Source organism: Panthera pardus, unplaced genomic scaffold (genome assembly GCF_024362965.1).
Source record: "Panthera pardus isolate Hobbes unplaced genomic scaffold, ASM2436296v1 HiC_scaffold_11, whole genome shotgun sequence".
NCBI classification, from domain to species: Eukaryota; Metazoa; Chordata; class Mammalia; order Carnivora; family Felidae; genus Panthera; species Panthera pardus.
The window spans coordinates 59,993,370-60,011,686 of record NW_026526666.1 but is presented as its reverse complement, the minus strand read 5'-3'; the positions used below and the strand labels follow the sequence as shown (position 1 = coordinate 60,011,686).

At 42.9% G+C, this 18,317-nt stretch overlaps 1 protein-coding gene and 1 pseudogene across 18 annotated transcripts in view; both read right to left on the bottom strand.

The window, feature by feature from the left end:
- DAB1 (DAB adaptor protein 1) overlaps positions 1 to 18,317 on the bottom strand; it is a 1,127,727-nt gene that overhangs the window by 675,945 nt on the left and 433,465 nt on the right. The window lies entirely within an intron of this gene.
- LOC109266790 (phenylalanine--tRNA ligase beta subunit-like) lies at positions 13,496 to 14,816 on the bottom strand (annotated as a pseudogene).

The window sequence follows — 18,317 nt, the reverse complement described above, 5'->3', positions numbered from 1 at the left end:
GCATATCTGCTTTTACTTGTGACACTGGGAGACTTGGTGGCTTTTAATTACAGAAGCTGACCACGTCAGAGGCTTCAAGTCTGTTGGAAAAGATTAGGGTAAGGAAGGAAGTGGACAGAGAAAAAAAGAATGAAAAAAAAAAAAGGGGGGGGGAAGAGCACGGGGGAAAATGATGAAGAGTAAGGGCAGGGTAGAAGAAGGGCAGGGTAAGGGCAGTTTGGTCCGATGGGGAAGCGATTCAGGTGGAGGGCCAGTTACTCTACAGTTTGTACCCGTCCTCTACCACTACCATCAAGATAAGAGGACTCTCCTCTCCTTTTCTTGTTCTTTACTTAATAAATAAATAAATAAATAAGACAAACCTGCCTATTTCCTCCCGGGAGAATTGAATGCGATCAGTTCTGGCCATAAAGCCCCCTGGAGAAATTCACGGTGTTCAGGAAACATTAAGAGGCTGAAAGAAAGATGGTTTCTAAATCTCAGAGGAAGAAGCTTCGCAATGAAGTCTTGGACCTAATCATTTTATCCCTTCCCTCGGCCTGGTCACACTGCCAATTCCCCCAGCAGTAGCAATCACTCACAAAGGAAGAATCTCAGAGCCCAGGCAGCACAGATTCTAACCCACAATCAAATCGAAGCCTGTGTTCTGCGCTCATACAATTTCTGGTAAACACTGTCAATTTCAGACTTCCAAATGGGGAGTATATTTTTATTCATTTTAAGTTATGCTCTCTTTCATTTTCTTGGAAAATGGGACAACTGGGCAATCTGAGGGGTTTGATATTCAGCACTTATTTATATTTTTCAACATGTATGTACACCTGTCAAGACATGAAGCCCTGGGCTTTGATGTTGAGACAAAGGAAGCACCATTCCTGCGTGTCCCAAATGGAATATTCAAAGGCATGGGCTGTGGGGACATCCGTGCTCTCAAGCTATATCACAGATTAAAGGCAGAATTGGCTCAGACTTTCGCTGGGAGAGAGCATTAGCAAATGAATGAATTATTCTCTGTTTACAAAACAAATGAGCTTTCTATTGGCCAGGCTGTCGGTCTTCTTCCATTGCAGACCATTAATAAATGAAACTCTATTTGGATTTTACAGGCATATTTGCCATCAGTGTCACACCAGTGGGCAGACTGGTGGTGTGGAAAGAGTCAGGCTATGGAGTCCGAGAGCCAGAGATTCTAATCCCCTGGCTCTAGTATTTACTAAACCTGTGGCCTCTAGTAAGTTTACTTATCCCCTCTGAGCTTCCCTTTTAACATCTGATAAACTGAAGCAACAGAATCTAATGTCTACAGTTTGTGAAATAAAATCATAGGTGCACAGTGAGGGGCACCATGCCTGATGCTTGGTAAGCATTCAATAAATCTTCCCTCCTTCCAAAAAGGAAACTTCGCAATTTAAACAACTAAGAGCCAGGGATAGCCCTGCCCTAGGCAACATAATATTTCACCACTGCAACTAGATTACAAGCAAAAGGGTAATTCATGAAGTTGCTGACCTGTGTTCCTCGGGGCCAGAACAGCATGTTGGTCGCATAAAGAGAATGAGAGGTGATCCCTGTCAGCAGTCTGTTCTACCTGAGTCAGTAGTGAGTTCACCTGGGTCCCCGGCCTTCTGCCCACGTCCAGAAACCGTGGGTCTCCGGCTGCCCACACCCAACCTGACAGTTTAAACGGCAGGCATAGAGAAAGCCCTCAGTCTTGCTCTGTACAAACATGGCTAACCACCTCATTTACAGGAAGTGAAGCCTGGCCAGCTTGGTGGATGGAAATGTGCCTAGTGCTCTTAACTTCAGCGGATCCCCCTGGACACGGTCCCCGACCTGGCGACAACTTCTGGCTCCTAGCAGTGGACATGGCTGGCCCACCTGATAAAGCAGCAGGTAGGGAAATAAGTCATGGAAAAAAAAAAAAAAAAACACCTCAGGTCATGATCTCGCAGTTTGTGAGTTCGAGCCCTGCGTCGGGCTCCGTGCTGATGGCTCAGAGCCTAAAGCCTGCTGCAGATTTCTGTGTCTCTCCATCTCTCGGCTCTTCCCCTGCTCACGCTCTGACTCTGTCTTTCAATAATAAATAAATGTTAAAAAAAGAAAAAGAAAGAAAGAAGTCATGGGCCTTGGAACCAGGAGGAAAAGATTTCAACCCCTGTGTGGGTCTATGATTTGAAATCTCAGTTTTTGCATCTGTAACATGAGTATAGCAGGACCTCTGTACCAGGAAGGCTGGATTTGCAAAGAATGTTGGTATTAGGGACCTGGGACTTGGTAGACCACTCATCTACCTTCTTTTCCGTTATGTTAATGCACATCCCTTTGCACTGTTGTCCAGTGTATTAAACATTTTGATAGCTAATTATCATACTTGTCACCCCAGCTCCATAAAGATTAGGATTACTTTTCCTCCATATTTTTAGTGATAGAAACTGAACTGCAGTGAAGCCCTGGGACACTCTCGGGTGGCATTTATCAATTGTCAGTGCTGGGGTGTGAACCTTGGTCTTCCAATTCTAGAAGTGAGACTGGCAAGCGCATCCATAAATTAGAATCCCGGACACGCATTTTATGACGTTAGAACTACTGTCCCCCTCCGGGAGTCTGACGTGCCCATTTTAAAGGTGGAAAAACGGGGCTCAGAATGTGAAATAATGTGCCCGGAGTCACGTCACTGTCTGAGGCAAAGCCACAGTGAGAGTTCATCTCTGTCCCTCTTCTGATTCCCGTGTTGGGTTCTTGGCTCCTGAACTGAAATTATAGTCTGGGGATGTGTGGGCTGATTTGGCTGCAGCTCTGTTTTACCCTCACTCAAGGTTGCCCTAATCCCTCTACCCATTATCTTCTGTGTAACTGCTACCTGTGGGTGTGAATGAACTGCCTGGCCCCTGCAGACATGTGAGTAGGCAATACCTACTTTACAGAAAGCCCATTTCCTATGCAAATAAACAGATTTTAAAAGCACTACAACAGAGCCCAACCAAGATCTTTTTTTCCTACCTGGATTTTTATTAATTGAATTTTAGAGATTAAAAGAAGTGGAGACTCAGAGAAGTTTAGCAACCGACCCTAAAACTCACAGCGTGGAAGGCAGAACTGGAGCTTAGCCGTGGTGCATCTGACCTTGGCTCTTTCCCCTTCCCTGAACTGCAGCTCTCACAGGTCAGAGCTGAGCAAATGCACACTGCATGCCTTCACTTCCCATTCAGATCCCTCAGTGTAGAGTGATTGTAGCAAAGTTTGCCAAAAATCAGTTCCCTGGATGACGAGCTTGCAAAACAAGCAAACAAACACAAAAATGAAACCACTGTTCAAAATTACATGGAGCTTTAGAGTAAATCTTTCTGTAGAGTAAGTCAGTACTCTTTCTTTCTTATCTCCTCCTTTTTCAAAAATGTTTGGCTATTCTTGGCCCCTTACTCTTCCATGTGAGTTTTAGGTTCAGCTTGTCAATCTCCTTGAAAAACTCTGTTGGGGTTTTGATTGCAACAGCTTTGAATCTTTAGATTAACCGGGGGAGAAGGGACATCTTTATAGTATTGGTTTTCCCTTCCATGAAAATTTATTCAGGTTTTCTCCATGTATTCAGGTTTTCTCTTATTCTTTCTTTCCTTCTTCCTTTCTTTCTTTCTTTCAAAGAGCAGGGTCTGCAGAGTGACCCCCATTTTTTAAAATGTTTATTTATTTTTGAGTGAGACAGAGCATGAGTGGGGGAGAGGCAGAGAGAGAGGGAGACACAGAATCCAAAGGAGGCTTGAATGTGGGGCTTGAACTCATGAACTACGAGATCATGACCTGAGCCGAAGTCGGATGCTTAAATGACTGAGCCACCCAGGCGCCCCTCTTTTATGCTTTTTAATAAAGGTGTGTGTGTGTGTGTGTGTGTGTGTGTGTGACAAGAAATTCACTCAGTAAAAATGTACTGAGCATGGGGCACCTGGGCGGCTCAGTCGGTTGAGTGTCTCACTTCGGCTCAGGTGATGATCTCACAGTTCCTGACTTTGAGCTCCCATCAAGGTCGCTGCTATCAGCACAGAACTGGCTTTGGATCCTTGGTGCCTTTCTCTCTCTCTGCCCCTCCCCATTTGTGGTCTCTCTCTCTCTGTCTCCCTCTTTCTCTGTCTCTCAAAAATAAAGAAACCTTTAACAACAACAAAAGAATTTATTGAACTTGTGGTATATCCAAGGTCCAAACTGGCCCATCTTGTGTGAATAAGATTTTCTGTTTTTCCTAAACTTAACCGCTGTTGTTATTCTTGTGCAAATTTCACAACTGGCTCATGCATTCTCATTTTGTATTTCTCACAATACAAAACGTAACTTTTAACTTCAAACTCACAGCATTTCTTACTATTGACCGCATGGAGGAGGGGACAGTTTCCTAGGATTCATTCAGAATGTCTCCTTCCTGTTAGGTGTGGGTGTGTTGTTTCAACTTCTCTGGAAATGAGGCCTGAAAAAACCAAGGAAGCCCCAAAGACTCTCCAAGCCTCACTGTGTGTCTTCCCTTACCATGCTGCCACATAGAGAGCTCTGATCCTTAATATTGGAGGTACTGGCTTCCGTTAATTAGCCATTTTTCTTTCTTAAACGCAAGCATCTGATTAGTGATTAGATCACACAGGCCTTACTTAAAGCAATTAGGAGTAAATACTTTAGCTTTGTTCAACGAGGTAGGATCTAGGCGGCTTAATCATGCGGGAAAGAACAAAGAAACTTCAGAAAGAACACACTGGCTGTTCCTGTACTCACTCTACAACTGGCACCTAATCTGTAAAACAGCAGTGGGGTTTCAGAAATAAATGTTTCTTCAACAGAATGCACAATGCTGGCCTAAAAACTGAGGCATCTCCCAATTTCTTTGATCTGTTTAGCAAATACATATTGAGGGCTGAGTTATATCCCAACACCAGGCTAGGAGCTGCAATACAAGCATCACAAAGATCATCGTGGTCTTTGCCCTCATGCTCATGTGGTCTAATGAGGAATATAGATAAATCAACATTGCAGTTAATAAAACGCTTGGTTGATATGATGAAGAAAAGCACAGAGAAGGCATGCAAAGTATAGAAGTTCAGGGGAGGGATGTGTGGTGTAGGCAAAGACCCTGAAGAGGTGATGGCTGGCTTGAGAATGTAGAGGAAGGTTAGGACACATAGAAGGTAAATAATAAAGTAAGCATGGGAAGTGGCAGGAGATATGAGAGGGGAGAAGCAGACATGGGCACATGATGCAAAGGACAGGGAGCCATGTTCAGGAATTCAGACTTTAACCAGGACGGGGTTTGCAATCACGGGAAATGACAGAAGGAGATTTGCTGTTTGGAGAGATCATTAAGGTTGCAATGGGGAGAACAGATTGAGATTGACTTGGGGAGGTGGGGAGTCCACCAACAAGGCTACTTCAGTAGTCCAGGAAGAACATAATGACCATGGCTTCCACCAGGGTAATGGCGCTAGGAACAGATGAAAAAGTTGAAGCTCAGAGAAGACGGGGGTGCCTGGGTGGCTCAGTCGGTTAAGCATCTGACTCAGGTCATGATCTTGCAGTTCGTTAGTTTGAGACCTGCATCAGGCTCTGTGCTGTCAGCTCTGTCAGCACAGAGACTGCTTGGGATTCTCTTTTTCTTTCTCTCTTTCTCAAAATAAACAATTAATTAAAAAGAAAAGAAAAGATAAGCAACTTGCCCTCTGAGTGGTAAAGCAGGATTTTGAAACAAGTTCAATAGGGCTCCCAAAGCCCGTGGTCTTTTCACTGCACCCAGTTTCCCTGCCATGTGTAAAGGACAAACTTAGCCTTGGGGGATTGAGGAGTAGAGTGGGAAATGGGTCAGAAAGAGAACACACTAGAAAGGGAAAGACCCACTTGCACCTGCACATGAAGGGAGACCTAGGGAAAGGAAGAGAAAGGAATTCATGTTTGTTGGTCTCTGTGGAAGGTTGTCTACAGTGCTTCTCAAACTTTCAAGTACCTAAGAATTTCCTGGCATCTTGTCAAGATTCAGATTCTGATTTAGTAGGTTGGGGTTGGGGGCCTGAGATTCTGCATTTTTAATAAGCTCCCAGGTGAGGCCAATGCTGCTTGTCCGTGGACCACAGTTTGAGAAGCAATGGTAGTAGAATGGGTGAGTCCCGGGTGTAAGTCAGACCAGGACCTGAATCCTGGTGTTGGTGCTTACTCACAGCGTGACCTTAAGGAATCTGTTAGTTTACAGGGCTGCTATAACAGAATACCAAAACCTGGGTGGCCAAAAACAACAGAAATCTCATCTCAGAGATCTGGAGGTTAAAAGTCTAAACTCAAGGCATTAACAGGGCCGTGCTCTTTCTGACAGCTTAGAGGTGAATACTTCCTTGCCTCTACTAGTGTCTTGTATTTGCCAGCAATCTTTGGTGCCCCTTGACCTGCAGCTGCATCACTCCAGTCTCATGGCTTTCTTCTCATTCTGTGTCTTCACATTGTCTTCCCTCCGGGAGTGTCTGTCTCTATGTCAAAATATCCCCTTTTCATAAGAACACCAGTCACATTGGATGAGGGTCTACCCTAATTACCATTCAAACTTGATTACTTCTATAAAGACTCTATTTCCAAATGAAACCATATTCTAAGCTACCAGGGGTTAGGATTCAATATGTCTTTTATTGAGGAGGGGGGCGCAGTTCAACCTGTAAGAGGCAAGTTATTTCACTGCTTTGAGCCTCAGTTTCTTTATCTGTATAATAGGAATAATAATTCCTACTTTATGAAGTTAAATTAAATGAATAATAAAGGCAGAGTGCCAGCACACAATAAGGATTCAAACCAATATGGCTAAATATTACTTGGCACTAGACATTTAAAATATATCTCACTTAATTTAAAAAAAAATTTTTTTTAATGTTTTATTTGTTTTTGAGACAGAGAGAGACAGAGCATGAGCAGGGGAGGGGCAGAGAGGGAGACATAGAATCCAAAGCAGGCTTCAGGCTTATAGCTGCCAGCACAGAGCCCAACACGGGGCTTGAACTCACAAACCACGAGATCATGACCTGAGCCAAAGTCAGACACTTGACTGAGCCACCCAGGCACCCCTAAGAGACTCTTAAAAATTGAGAACAAACTGAGAGTTGATGGGGGGTGGGAGGGAGGGAAGGGTGGGTGATGGGCATTGAGGAGGGCACCTGTTGGGATGAGTACTGGGTGTTGTATGGAAACCAACTTGTCAATCAATTTCATATTTAAAAAAATAAAATAAAATAAAAAAATAAAATAAAATAAAATAAAATATATTTCACTTAACTATCACCACCGCCTGGCCTGTGGTGCAGCCATCATCATTCCCAGTGGATATCAAAAGAGACTGTGACTTCACAAGGACAAGAAACTTGCACAAAGTCACACCATTATCAAGATTTAAATTTTGTAGTGTTTATTTTTGATAGACAGAGAGAGAGACAGAATGGGAGTGGGGGAGGGGCAAGAGAGAAGGAGACACAGAATCCGAAGCAGGCTCCAGGCTCTGAGCTGTCAGCACAGAGCCCAACGCAGGGCCCAAACCCATGAACCATGAGATCATGACCTGAGCTGAAGTTGGATGCTTAACTGACTGAGCCACCCAGGCACCCCTATTATTAAGATTTAACATCCAGTTTTCTCCAAAGCCTGTGATGTTTGTTCTCACTCCAACAAGCCAGACTGGGGGCACTGGCAATGGAGGTGGAGTTAAAAACTATTTCCTGCTGAGGCAACAGCAGAGAAAGATGATTATTATTTTTATTTAATCATGTAGGGACATGTGCTGAATACAGATTCCGGTTTCAAAGTGCCCAGAATCACAGATGAAATGTTTAGAGAGCTCAGGGAATGGAGGAAGGAGGGGGCAAAGGACAGATGATATATGAAGTCCAGTGGATTAATCATGTTCACCAGCTTTTGTCATTCTTTTTCATGTTGTAAGGCTGCATGGGCATTTTTTTTAATAGGCCACAGAAATTCACAATCAAAATTTCAAAGCTAAAAATACCGCCATGCCATCCTGGAGAATATTAAACAAACCAAACAAAACACCTGAGTGTTTTCCGGCCAACAAAGAGAGAAATGTGTAGGCTGTGACGAGTAATTGAACCTACTTTTGTCTGTTTGCAATAAACATTTGCAAAACACAATATCCTTTTGACATTTCTGTGAGGATTGCTCATACTCTATTTTCTGCAAAAAGCCTTCCATTCTTACTAGGTTCCCATAATTACCTCTTTGGAGGAAGACCATCTCAGCCCTTGGAGACATTATCAATTTTCAACGGTTGATTCCTAATTTTTGTTGATGTTGCTGTTATACTGAGCCGTCTCTTGAGGATGGAGAACCAATACCATCCTGAGCTATAGAAAGATATGGATAGCCAGAGAGCTAGCCAGAAAAATGATGGGGATGGGAAAGCAGGTAGCAGTTTGAGGATATTCCTTCCATATTTGTCAGTCTTATGGTTATTGCATGGCCCAACAGCAGTAAGGGAGCTATAATGTCTGGGTTCTGATCTTAGCTCTGTCATTTTCAAGCTATGTGGTAAGGAAATTACTTGAACATTCTGTGCCTAAGTTTCCTCATCTGTAAAACTGGGATAAACATAGTTCCTACTTCACAGAACTTTGAGGAATAAAGAAGTTAATATGTATAAAGAGCTTAATTATGTGCATCTTAGAGTACATACTCAGTAACTGGTAACTAAGACTGTGGTTTGCTTACTTGGCATGAAGAATGATGGATGGCATGGGAGTCAGAAGGTGTGCCACTTGCCCTGTGTGATATCTCCTCAGTTTGATTTGCAAAGTGGATCTATACAGCATCCACATCAGGCAGAGTGTTATAGGACACAGTAATGAGTCTGTAGGTATTTGTTTTGTTTTGTTTTGTTTTGTTTTGTTTCTTCTAATTGTAAAGAGATGCCATTGGGGCACTTTTTAGCAGGGGAATCAAATGATCAGATTAGTAGTTTACAAAGTTATTCCAACTACCCTATGGGGAACAGCCTGGGCAAAGGCGATACCAAGAAACCAGGCAGGTGAGGCATGACAAGGGCATTGGCCATGGCAGTGGGGGAGGAGATGGAGTAAAATGGACTCCACATGTGAACTTCGGGCAACTCCACGGGACTCCTAGAAGGGAGCGGAATGGGAAGGACAGTGCCAGGTTGCAGAACAACTAGACAGGAGAGCAACTCATTGAAAGGTATGCAAGTCCTATGAATATTCCGGGTCAAAGGCAGAAAGAACCACCACAACAAAAGGAAGTAGAAATGCCTGTATGGAAAAGAAGAGAGGAAGGAAGAAGACAGGAAGTACAGCTTTGTGGAGAACCTAACCTCTCCATGGGGTGTTCCAGAATTGCACTGTAGGCTGAGGGAGTAGCACGGTCAAGGCCTGGCAGAAGAGGATGCTGCCATATTTGAGGAACACTGTGCTTTGCCACTTTTGTACAGGAACAATACAGCTCTGAAGTGGTGCTTATTCACACCATGCAGGTGTGCCTTTGCCACTGAAACACATTGTAATCCCCTACGACACAAAAATGACTTCTTTTGTACCCCCAGGTATATTTAGCACAGTCCCATGTATGTAACAGAGTTCTTGGTAAATACTTCCTGAATTCTACAAGTTTCTGAGTAAAAGATAAAGCATCTATTAACCATCTACATTTTTGAGAGCTTGTGTTAGACTCTGAGAAGACGGAAGATGGAGGAGATATGGACACTGATCTTCCAGCCCAGGTTTCCATTCCCTTTCTCTTCACCCCCTCCTCTCTCTGTCTCTGTCTGTCTCATACATACATATTCACACCACAAACATGCATGCGTATACACATACACATACACGCCCCACGTACTGCACCAAAAAGGGGAACGAGCGACTGGGAGTCCAATACTGAATCTTTGCACGGACAGAATCCAGGCCTGACACAAGTCTATCATTCTCAGACTGACAGGCTGATCATGGTGTGTCCTCTTCATGGTCAGGTGCAAGAAAGCAAGCCCAGCTCTATGATCCAATTTGAAGCCATTGCCTGCGTCGCATCTGCTTACATCCCATTGGCCAAAACAAGTCACAAGGCTGAGTCCAAAGCCAAGGTGTAGGCAGGTACAACCTGCCTCCGGCAGAAGCTGCAAAATTACCTGGCTAAACAGTATATAGGTACCAGGACAGATATAGAACCATGGTTACCTTGGACAAGTCCTTTCCATCCTCTGGGTGTCCTCACCTCCGTAAAAAGCTTGGATCAGATCCATGTGCCCTGCAGAGTGAAATCCAGCCCTCCAGTAGCACGTAAAATCAATTTAGTTAGCACATAAATTTTAGTAAATTCTTAGATGTGGTATTAACAAATTTTGAGCACATAAAGTGATGATGATTCACTTTTGAATTTGCTTTCAATCTGGCCAGCTACATCAAGGAGAAAGTCTGAGTAAGTTCCTATAACAAGCCCAAAATCTTTGCTGACTTCCCCTTTTAATAATGAGCTAGCAGACCAAAGCGTTGAGCTAGAATTTCCAAAGAGTGCTCTGTTTTCATTTCATTTATTTTTGACTACAGTATATTTATAGCAAGTAATGCCAGATTTTAGTTAGTTCTATAAATTTTCTTTAAAAATACATGTTTTTAAATAAAAATGTGAACCTATTTAAAGCAAATATGAATTATTGGTGACACACAGAGAGCAAAAAATCATGGCTATGGGCTGGAATAACTGAAGTTTGGGAAATTCTGGATTTGGCCATCTTTATGGGTCTGAGATCCTGTGATCAATGTTGACTTCACTGCTCCAGCTGTGGTCTCCACGTCCACCCCAAGGCTTTCTCAGAGGAAGATGAGCTTTCTCAGAGGAAGGGGGTTGTCCTTCTCTTCTGAAGTTTTCTGCGACCTTTCATTTCCCTCTCCCCTTTAAATTTGAGCAGCCCAGCTGCCAGTATGACTACCCAGCCAGATGTATTTGATTGACATGCTCATCCCTGCACAATGGGCCAGAGTCAGTCACCCTGCGGCTGTCCCTGCCCTTGGCATTGTGATGCATGGGCCTAGATTCCAAATGTCATGTCACATCTCCTCATGGCATCAAAGCACCCTTGAGAGCAGGAAACCCTAACAGATGGCTGAAATGCCTTCAAAAAGACTCCTCCAGACATCCTGGGAGATGCACAGAGCCCTGTCAGTGGTGACGGGTTGCCATGTATGCTCAGCAAAAAATGCCAAAGGGAGGAGGGGGTTCCCATGCCCACCGAGACCACAGAATGCTGGTTCAAATGCTGGGTAGCAGCTCCCTTAGCATGCCATTTGCTTTTGCAAAATATTTGTTAACTCCCTGATCTCAATGCTTCCTTGGACTTTTAATGGCCCTAGAGGGCAATGAGGGAAAACTTTTTATTTACATGAAATATTTCATTAAAAAGCAAACGAATGGGGAAAGGTAATTTTTCTCACAACAGTGGACTGTCACTCCTTCTTGTCCAGGAATTCCTAACTGGATTTTCTGGATTCTTCAGAAGCTCACAGTTGGTCTTAAAAAGGCCTGTGAGCCTTCCAAAATTACCTGCAAAAGTTTGTGTGTGTGCACATAAACAGGTTTCTGTGGAGAAAGGGTCAAAAACTTTAGTTCAGATTCTCAAAATGGTCCGTGTCTTGTTAGAAACCACAGGCCTAACAGTGCTCCTTAGAGAGAATACATGGGGCAGAAAAATGTCAAGCCAAAACAAAATGAAATTAAACTGGGCAGTAACGTAAGGTAAGGGTAATTTTCCCCTAATAGAATATATTAAGTTAAAACATTTGCCATTTACCATCACTACAATTTCAAAAAGGTTATTTTAGTGTAGCAGGACTACACTAAATGAGAAAACATTTCAGGAAGGCCATAAGCTCAGATTAAAAAACTAATTCAGCTTTGTTTTTTTAAAAAATGACTACACCGGGCACCTGGGTGGCTCAGTTAGTGAAGCATCCAACTCTTGATTTTGGCTCAGGTCATAAGCTCACGGTTTGTGGGTTCAAGACCCACGTTGGGCACCAAGCTGGCAGCGTGGAGTGTGCTTGGGATTCTCTCTCTCTCTCCTTTTCTCTCACCCCTCCCCTGCTCACTCACTCACTCTCTCTCAAAATGAAAACTAAACTTAAAAAAAAAAAAAGACTATTTTGTCCATTTTCATTTCACTGGTGGCCAGCATCAATCTGTGCACCAGGATTTTGGAAGCACTGTTTTCAGAGTGGGGAATTCCTCCTCAGCCTGTAAATCTTTGGAAAACTATGACCTTCTCTGGGATTTCCCAGAGCTGAGTTCATGGCACCCTGTCCCATCTCTGTTCCTGGACCACCAGAAGAGAAGTCCTTTATCTTTGACTCCATGATGCTATGACGCCTAGTACTATACCCCAAAGCAGGGATAGTGGGTTCACTGCAGCAAGGCATTCCAACAGCTATCGACTCTGTTCCTTGTTGGGGCCAGGCCTTGAGCTAGACATCAGACATGGAGAAGTGCAAGGCAGCACCCCTTCCTTAAAGGGCTCATCTTATAGAAGAGGAGACGATAGAAGGGTGTAAGTGGGTACCATCACCCACTCCACTACTCTCGCCCCCTGGTAGTCAAAGGAGCAAAGGAAACAATGGATAACAATGGATAACAATGGATAATGATATTATCCAGGTTGTATCACATAATCCTTATTTGCATTCAGTGTCTGAAACCCCAAATAGAACCGAATGATTGAATTCTTTTCCTCAAAGGAGTTTAAAATGCCTCTTCCCTTTAGAGGCGTGTGACAGAGACTAGAGAATGGAGGGTGTCGTAGGAAGCACTTTGAATGCAGCCAGGAAGTTTGCAGACACGTTGCTATAGCCTCTCTAGCCATGCAGTGGTAATCTCAGTCCTTAACAGAGGTTTTAGGGTCCCCTGGGTGGCTCAGTTGGTCAAGTGTCCAACTTCAGCTCAGGTCATGATCTCATGGTTGATGCATTCAAGCCCTGTATCAGGCTCTGTGCTGACAGCTTGGAGCCTGAAGCCTCCATCAGATTTTGGGTCTCCCTCTCCCGCTGCCCCTCCCCTGCTCACGCTCTGTCTCTCTCCCTCTCTCTCTCTCTCTCTCTCAAAAGAAAAGTAATAATCATTAAAAAAAGTTTTTTAAGTAGGTTTTAAATGTTTGCTTCTACAAAGGCTGGGGCTTCACTGACCCTTGTACTAAGAGCCCAAAGGAAGAAACCAGTGTCAGTGCACACACTGGAAAGAAACAGCATGAGACAAAGGGAAAGGCAGCCAGCAGAATCTGGAGGAGAGTTGTAGACCCACCAGAAGGGACATGGCTCCCCTGATCATAGGGCCCAAGTGAGGGGAAACTGGAAGCTGATGTCAAAACCCACTGTACAGTATGCAGAGTGGTAGACACTTTTAGGAGGGCTTTCATTCTTTTTCTTTTCACTGCTTTCCACTTAATTAAACATTAAAGCACAAATGGATGTCCCCTGTGGGGACAAATAAAGGACATCAGGGGAGGAGAAGGGAAGCCTCATGGAGAGAATCACCCAACAGAGACCCCTCTTCACAAAACGGGCCCGATACTGATTTCCAGGGAGGAGCAGGACAAGGTTAGCTCAAATTTGGTGATGACATCAGGATGAAGGACTGACCCTAAGCTTCCTGATGCTTTGATCGCTGGCAAGCATCTCGATGCATGCCCCAGAAGGAAGGGCCTTCTGATGCTGTGATCACACCATCCCCCTTCTTTTCACCAGGAGGCACATGAAGCAGCTGTATAATTCTGTCCAGAAACCCATGGATTATTTCAAACCAAGGATTCTTACTGTAATAAATAGCACAGAGATGCCTGTAGTTTCTTTCATCTACGTCTCTGCTAGCATTTTTTACTACAGTGTCAGAGATTTGTTTTAGAGGAAGGGCATCATATAATTTGTGGCTATGGTCTTTAGGAGGCCAGGAAGAAGGGCAATGTGTACCATCTGAAATTAAATGGCTGTAGGATCACTTATATGAACTGCCTTTGTTGCAGAGATGTCGAAACCAAGTTTATCAGCAATACCTCCTTGGGGGCACAGACGAAAGCCGAGTCTTCAGTGAATCCAGCAGCTACCCTGTTATGTCTCAGAAGTCCTTTGAGCTTGTTAAGAGGAAACTGATTAGTTACAGTGTATGTTTCTGGGAGAGCCACCTGAATGTTGCTATATCCATAAGCAATAACTCCATCTTTTACAATATCACATGCATGGATAATGTCAGTTCTGGTTGGAGAGATTTCAATCTCAATCCAATTCCCATAACCTATGACTTCTGACTTTAAATCCATCCCAGTCAGAAGTTTCGCAGGATTTTCTGGAATTGCTCTGGTTCCAACATATTTGTTAATTGGATCAGATATCACCATCTCCTTTCATTAAGTCAGTTCTGGAAAGGTATGTGATTTTCCATTAGGAAAAACCACCTCAGCTGATTCAATTGTGAATTGATTCTCATAATATTCACTGAACATGGTGACAATGACAGCAAGAACTATTTTTGCCTTAGTAAAGTCAGTTCCTGTGTATTCAGGGAATCCATTCTAGTATTTACTGTTAATTTGGAGTTATTTTCATTGATGATAGGCCTTAAAATGACAGCACCATTGCTATCATGGACAACTGGGTATAGTGGTTTATTTCCAAAGATATATATAAATAACATTTAAGGAGGACTTTCATTCTTGATCATGTGTTTGATTTTCATTTAACTTATTTGTTGTTTCCATCAAGTCCTGAGTTGAGAGAACCTCTCTTGCTATTTTTGCATAGCAAACTCTGACTAGAGTAGATATGGCCATATAGCTACAATTGGCAGTTATCTATCAGGTAAGTAGAGAGTTCACTAATGGTTGCTACTCTCAGGTAAGTCCCAAGGACTCTCACATAGGTTTTCTCAACACATGTGATAGTGATATTCCTCTTTCAGTTGAAAAGCCAAAGCACAGAGAGGTTAATTACCTTGACCAAGTACACAAAGCCAGCCAAAGGTAGCTGGGAATTCACTGACACCAGCACTAAGAGTCAAAGCAAACAACCAGAGGGGCCAGGACCCCAGGTCTCAGCTACCCAGTCTTGAGTTTCTGAGAAAACAAGATTGAATGCTGTTCTCCACAATTTATAGGTATCCAAACGGATACAAGATTCATAAAGATGACTGGATGGAAAATGTCCCTATTCCTCTTGCAAAGAGGAAGTGTGATTAATATAAATAAGGGAAGGCTGAGATAAATTAGCAACTTGGAAAACATAAATGAATTTTAGAATGGATCAGAGAACATAAGACTCAAGGGAATATGGAAGTTATCCTGCCAAACTAAATGGAGATGCTGAGGCACACAAGGATATAATGGTATAATTATTTCTGCACAACAAACTAGTGACAGAGTATTGAATTCATTTCCCTATGTCCAGACTCAACACTCACACTACCCACACCTGGCATTTAGAGCATGCTCCACCAACTATGAATTATGATGAAGAAATTTTCATCAGAGAGAGAGAGAGAGACAGAGAGATACAATTATTTTTTTTTCCCAGGGAGTCCAGACTCTGGAGGACACTACATTTTATTGTCAAGGGAGGATGTGAGGACAAAGTCCCTGGATAAATACATAAAGGAGATTCTTTAGCTGTTGTCTTAGGCAGAGGACCAGAATAAATCCAACAACTGGTCCATTTTGTTTCCTGGAGCAAGATGTGTGACTCCAACATTTCAAGCCCTCGATGACAACTTTAATACTATTTCCAAGTTCAAAGGTTTCACTTTCTTATTTGCTATTTCTAAAGCCCTGGGCCTCTGAGCCTTGGTTTTGTCAGGACAAGACTCAGGCCTCTGAGGAGTGTGAAAGCAGATTCCGTTTTCACTCAGATCAAAGTCTCATGTGAAAACATGTCCAGGGGTAACTCAATTTTCTCTTAAACCTACTCCAGTCAGGAGCAGCTTTCGTCAAGGTCACCAGTGACCTCCATTTTGTTAACCCACCACTCTGTTCTCGGTCTTTATCGACTGTTAGCATCATGCAGCACAGTTGGTCACCCTCCTCCGTGAAGCACACTCTTTACATGATTTCCAGCATGCTCCTCTCCTTAGTGTTCCTTTCTTCCCTGGCTACTCCTTCTTGTTCTCATTTGTTGATCCCTCCTGTCTCTTCAATCTCTCAAGGTCAGAGGTGCCCAGGCTTCCATCCATGAATACTTTTCCTTCTCTACCAAGACTTCGTCCAGAAGTGATCTTAGCCTGTTTTATCATCTATACATATCACCTATGGAGTGAAAACTTCCAAATGTGATTAACTCTACCTTCAAAATATAGCCCAACCACTTTGGACCACCTCCCACACTACTCCCATCATCTCTTGCCTGAATTTTTGCAACAATAATTTGTGTCCACTCTTGCCCTTTATCATTAGCTTTTTAAGAGACAAGGCAGACAACAAAACAAAACAAAAAACAAAAACAAAAACAAAAACAAAACCATGGCTTCATGCCTCTGCACTCCTGTGGTTACTTATCCCAGAGTGAAAAACCAAAGTCTTCGTTCAACTTCTCACCTGCCATTTTACCCCTCTGATTCTGATTCTAGCTCAGCCTACTCTGGACGTACTGGTCTCCACCTCCTCCTCACACGTGTTAAATTCAACTGAACCTCAAGGCTTTTCCACTTGCCATTTCCTCTGCCTGCAGTGTTCTTCTTCCAGATACTGCAGGCTTGATCCTTCATTTCCCTTAGGTCTCTGCTCAAAAGTCACCATGTCAACAAGTCTTCCCTGGACCACCTATATTTTATAGCAGCTCCCCTCCCTCCTCTGCACTCTCATGCACCCCTTATCTCTATGGCAGTTATCACGATTCTACAAACCATCAAAATGCTCTTCTGTTGTCTTTATGTAAACTCTATAACAACTGGGATTTTGCTTATTTAAAAAATTTTTTTTAATGTTTATTTATTTTTGAGCAGGGGGGAGGGCAGAGAGAGAGGGAGACACAGAATCCAAAGCAGGCTCCAGGCTCTGAGCTGTTAGCACAGAGCCTGACGCAGGGCTCAAACCCACGCACTGTGAGATCATGACCTGAGACGAAGTCGGATGCTCAACTGACTGAGCCACCCAGGCGCCCCGGGATTTTGCTTATTATAATTTTTTTTACTATTCTTTTTCTACAACATCAAAGGATTTGTGGCACATAGTGTTTACTCAGTAAATAGTTATTGAATAAAAGAACCAAATTAGCAAATCTTGTCTAAGGATCTACAATTGAATTCAGGGAGCAATGCACTTAAAGCCACCAAGAAGAGAGGGAGTTTCTGTTCCCCACACTTGACTACTTGAGAATCAAAGCTGCCTTGATTCTTCCATCAGTACTTAAGGCTCCCTAAAGGATTCAAAAACTATTACAAGTGAATCACATCTTATGTAATTTAAGGGCACTGAAGTTAAGAGTTGAGGTCCTAGATCCAGGCTGCCTGGATCCAAAGCTCAGCTTTATTTCTTACTTGCTATGTGTCCTTGGGCAAATAACTGAAATTCTCTGTTTCTCAGATTCCTCCTTCCTCTGCAAAAGGATGATAATTGTAGTACCTACCTGATGAAGTTATTGTAAGGATTGAAGAAGACATATTACATTTAAGGTACCTAGAAAAGGACGTGGTACATAGTAAGTATTTAAGTGTTAGTTCACGTTCATTCACTAAGAGCATGTTATCCAGATAACATTGCTTTTTGTTCTCTGAGAAGTTTTTTTTTTAGGAAGAGGTACATATATACCATATATTCACATATACATAGATAGTGTGCATACACATGTACATGTGATCTATATGATTAGTTACAGAGATATGTGTGTATATATACGCATATATGTAAATATATATGTATGTATTTATTTATATATTTAAATATAAGCCTACTTTCTTCCTGTGTCTTGTCTCTTGTGTCCCACATAAACCATGAAGCAGGTCTCAGTACTTCTTTTCTTTCTTTCCAAAGATGATCCACTTCACCAAATATTAATGAGCAGTATAAATTTTACTTAATATTTAATAGGGGTCTTGGAAGAGAGGTCTTATATCACATATCATGCCCAAACATGAAAGGTCTTCCTTAGGTATTTCTCTTCTCCCCCAAAATTGCTCTTTGGCCACACCATCAGCCAGGCTTCTCCTTTTCACATTCCCATGCAGTTCCCTGCCTCTTCCATGATGACTTGGCCCATCATCTAGGCCCACAGTGCCCTTCACCCACCCTCAGCCTTTATGTTGGCTCACCCCATTTTCAGCAGGAACTCCTCTAGAGA